Here is a 4,763-nt window from a genome sequence, read left to right as displayed (position 1 = left end):
GATAGGATCTGTAAGGCCCGAGCATTGTTAATTTTTGCTCCAGGGGCACCCGTTGTACTCGGCTGGGTGCTTGAGGTGGCCTCTCAGGGCTCCACTGGGTTTAAGAAAGATCCGATGATAAAGAGAAAAAGATAAACTTCTCTCCTCGCCACCGCCTACTTCGCGAGTATTAGTTGCCTGCGCGGAGGCAGAGAGGACAGAGACCACAGGCCTACTAGGGAACTCCGAACATCTCGGTCTTCCCGGGCCGTGTGAGTGGCCGGGCAGGGAAGGGTTAATGGAAACATTTGTGATTTCTGTTTTATCTCTTGATTCCCAATCCTGACTTCGGGATGGACCTCCTCTTTCCTATCCCCAGCATAAATCCCTTTAGTTTCATTCTGTCTGTGGCTCAATCTACAAAGATTAAGAGTCACATGGCCATTTTAGAATCTGGACCTTCTGGAAAATTTAGGCACCCACGTGGGCAAAAATCAGGTCAGTGAAATCTCCGGGCCTGCACCCCACTTTAGAGGGGCTGTGCTGGGTTTGGGGTAAAGAGACTGGGCTCTGCCATCTACTTCCTGTACGCCCTTGCCATGATGCAACTTCTCTGGGCCTCAGTTTCCCCACCTGCACAGATGAGGGGGTAAAGATGACCAGCCCGGGGGTCCTTCAGCTCTACCTTTGTGTGAATTCATGGAGAATGGCCCAGCTCAGGGCGTCCCTGTGGTTCGGGACCTCCTCTTGCACAGTCCAAAGATCTGGTCATCAAGGCTGAGGCCAATCATTGGATGCTTCTAAAAGGGCTTTTAAAACAGTGGGTAAATGCAACTCAACTCTCCACCTGTGAGCATTTACCCCCACCCAGTAGGGTAATTAAACAGCACCAAGCTGACACACAATTCCCTGGGGCTTTCCAGCTCTTGAAAGTGAATCAGTCTTTCACCTAGTTGGTGCTGCCCCATGGCCAGGCCTAGTCTGGAGTGAGGAGTGGATTTGAGGAAGCGACCCAATATGTCCTGCAAGGCCGGGTGTCTGCACTGTGCCACGTGCCTTCCATCAGGGACACCAAGCAATCTCCGCCACAGTCCTGGGAGGGGGTTTATCTACCTGAGTTTTACATGGAACATAGTGCCCATCACCAGGGTCTTCATTCCTTCAGAAAGAGGATCACCTTTTCCTACAATTTTCATGGAACTCCAGCTCATTTATGGTGCACGTTGTGGATACTGTTAGTTGCAAATCCAATATTTATTTCCTTCTTTGGGAAAAGGGAGAGAGGGAGGAAAGAAGAAAGGGAAAGGAAAGGAAAAGAAGAGATAAGAGAGAGAGAGAGAGAGAGAGAGAGAAAGAAGAAGAAGGAGGAGGAGGAGGAGGAGGAGGAGGAGGAGGAGGAGGAGGAGGAGGAGGAGGAGGAGGAGGAGGAGGAGGAGGAGGAGGAGGAGGAGGAGGAGGGGAAGGGGAAGGGGAAGGGGAAGGAGAAGAGAAGGAGAAGGAGGAAAGAGAAGAGGGGAGAAAGAGAGGGGAGAGAGAAACTTGTTGGAGCAGCAACGTGTAGGCCCCTCCTGACAGATGATCATTTGTATTTTTCATGCTGTGCTCACAACTCAATAGTGAGTCATGAAATTAAGTTAGTATTAGGCTGTGATAGAAAATGTGTTTCTCACTGTGGACCACAGTCAGAAATAGTTGAAGGCCAGTCTCTGTCGATCTTGACAATTGTTTTCAGGGCTTTCCCAGCTTCCTTTGAAACTAGAGGTGGCCATCTGACCCACTTCTGGGCAAAGAAATAGGGAAGAATGTGGGGGCTGAGGGGAGACTTGAGGGAGAGAATACAACTTCTGCTTTCCCGGGAGGAGGAACAGATGCTCCCTTCTCTTGCCTTCTGTCTCAGAGGTGGATCCAGCGTGTAATGTCTGATGCACTGGCCGTCATTTTAGAGCACAGGCTGAAAGCACACAGATTTTAACACCATGGGCTGCTGCGCCACGGCTGTGCACCCTGGACGTTTTGCCACGGAGAAAAGCCCCTATTGTTTAAGCCAGAGGTTGATCAGTCTTTTCTACTTAGCTTGTTGCTGTGATTTGAAAGCTTCCGTAGACAACGTGTAAACCAAAGTCATGGCTGTGGTGCCACATGTAACCCATGGACTGCTTGCTGGCTCTTCCCCTGGGTGATCTTGCTGCCTTTATTGCCTCTCTTCAAGGCCTTCCCTGGTCCCCTAACTAAAGTGCCCCCTGCTGGCCCACAGGCACTGTTCCGTGGTGTGCTGTATATTTCACTTCTTTACTCTGAGCTTCTTGAGAGAGGAAACTGTGTCTCTTTCTTGGATTTGGGATATAGATTCTGCCTGCAATGTCATAGTGTTTAATCAATATTTGGTATATGATTGACTTTTTCCCTTTCTGCCAGATTCAGGTAAGAAAACAGACTCAGGGAGGCTCATTACCCCATCCAAGGGGACACAGTGGGTAACACGGTGGAATCTGGATTTGCATCCTAGGGGCCCTATGCGGTTGTGTTTGTGGCACCAGGGAGAGAGGGAGAACAGCCATCCCCATTGGAGGAGCAGGTGTTAGGGGCCTGAAGCCACATAGAGATTCCTGCATGACTCCTTGCCCTGGGGCATCGCCCGGTAAAGGAGGCCCCGGGGAGTCCCTTAAGGGAACCAGGCGCTATCCAGTTCATCTTACAGCATCCCCACATCAGAGAGTCTTTAGAAGAGTCATTATTTGGTGAACAGTCCAGACTGACTTGCAAGATCCTAAAAACCCAAATGGAAACACTTACCATTCAACATTTTTAGTCAAGAAAACCCACCAAGAGTGAATTTATATTTGATTTACACGTGGGGGAACCTAAAGGAGCCTAACAGGCATAAAACACACTGACATCTTGTGTCAGGAAACAGGACTAGCTGTCCTGATGGCTTTTGCTCGAGGCTTGTCGGCACCAGGCGCTGCTCCAGCGAGCCTGAGAAATTACCTTCTTCCGCTGCGGCTGTGAGAGGTGAGCCCTGAAAATGCCGCGGCATAATCATTTGGTGAGGTGCAATTTGGATCTCACTGCGCCTTCAAAAATTACGTATTTTAACATAAATAATATTATTTATGAGGGTCATTTCCAAGGCCATGTCTTTACACAGCAAAGGGGAGTTTGAGTTAAAATTACTGGTTACTTGCCTAAGGCCTTTAATGGGTAACTTTGTATGATTTTTTTCCCTTCCTCGTCTGACATCAGATTTAGAACAAATGACTTTTTAAAGCAATTTTTTCAAAAAAAGTCTGCATGATTCTAAATGAAATTCTTTAGAAAACAATGGAATGATTGAATTTGATCGCGATCTGTAAGATCCAGTTTAAACCAAACAGCGTTTCTTTGCTTTTAATGGGCTCTGTTGTAGGAAACTGACCCACAGGAAGAGGCCACTTACAGAAGCTTCTTTGGTGGAATCCTTGAGTAGTGAGGTCACCCCATTGCGTGATCTTAGCATGTAGACATATTTGCCATCGGTTTTCAGATGCTTTCTCAAATAATCTGCATACCATCAGTTCTTTCCTATGTGAAATGGTTTGCATGAACTCCATTTGTTAGCATATAAATAATAACTTGTTAATATATGGAACTCTTTAACCCACACCAGAGGAGAATCTGTCTCCAAATGGACATAAATTCCAATGATGTATGTTCCAGAGGTGCTTTTTTATTACACACACGCACACACACACATACACACACACACACACGCATGCACGCACGTGCGCCTGTTTTATGTATTATTTGTTCTTTATGGTTGTGCTTTGGAAAAGCTTTTGTATCCTACCTTGTAGAACGAATACGTGCTTAAGCACAGGGTTTCCTAGAGGGGAGAGAGCATGCTTTAAAAGGTGACATAGTGCCTGGTCAGTGTGGCTTAGTGGTTGAGCATCGACCCATGAACCAGGAGGTCACCGTTTGATTCCCGGTTGGGGCTCATGCCCAGACCCATTTGGGTCATCCCCAGTAGAGGCCATGCAGAAGGCAGCTGATTAACAATTCTCTCTCTCCTCCTTCCTCCTTCTGAAATCAATAAATACATTTTTTAAAAAAGTGATATTCCTAAAAATTGCTGCTGGAATTTCCTTTGGGGGAAAAATAACTGTTTAGCTCAAGGGCTACCCCCCCTTGTCATTGAGAAAGGGTGTGACTGTCCCAAGGTCTGCTCCAAAAGCCAGAGTTAGCATGCGGACAGCAATGACATCTACGGGCAGAGAGCAGAAACAGGCTTGGTTGGCTGAGTCCCAGGCCTTTCTCTTCACCCTCCCCTCTTATCTTCCTGACGCTGGACATAGGTAATTTTTTTGGAAGGTTTTATTCCAACAGTACAAATCAAAACGCTAGGGGAAAGGCATCTTCCACTTCCTCAGGCGTTCCTGCCTTCTCAAGCCTCCCCCAGACCCAACCCCCACCCAGCCACACTTCATGCATCCTTCCACCTTCTACTTGGCCATGCTCCCAGAGGATGCGGACAATGGGGGCTGCTAGAAAGTCCATTATTAAAAATAATATGAAAATAATTATGGCAAGAAAAGATTCCTGAACAAACTGCATTTTCAATGTAACTATCTACACTAATAAAAGAGAAAAATGGTAATTGGCGTACGACGCTACCCTTTTCATTGGCTAATCAGGGCTATATGCAAATTAACTGCCAACTCAGATGGCAGTTAACTGACAACAAAGATGGTGATTAATTTGCATATGTAGGCACAATGCAGGGAGGCGAAAGGGAAAGCAGGAAG

Source organism: Myotis davidii, unplaced genomic scaffold (genome assembly GCF_000327345.1).
Source record: "Myotis davidii unplaced genomic scaffold, ASM32734v1 scaffold618, whole genome shotgun sequence".
NCBI lineage: Eukaryota > Metazoa > Chordata > Mammalia > Chiroptera > Vespertilionidae > Myotis > Myotis davidii.
Note: the sequence above shows the minus strand (reverse complement) of the source record.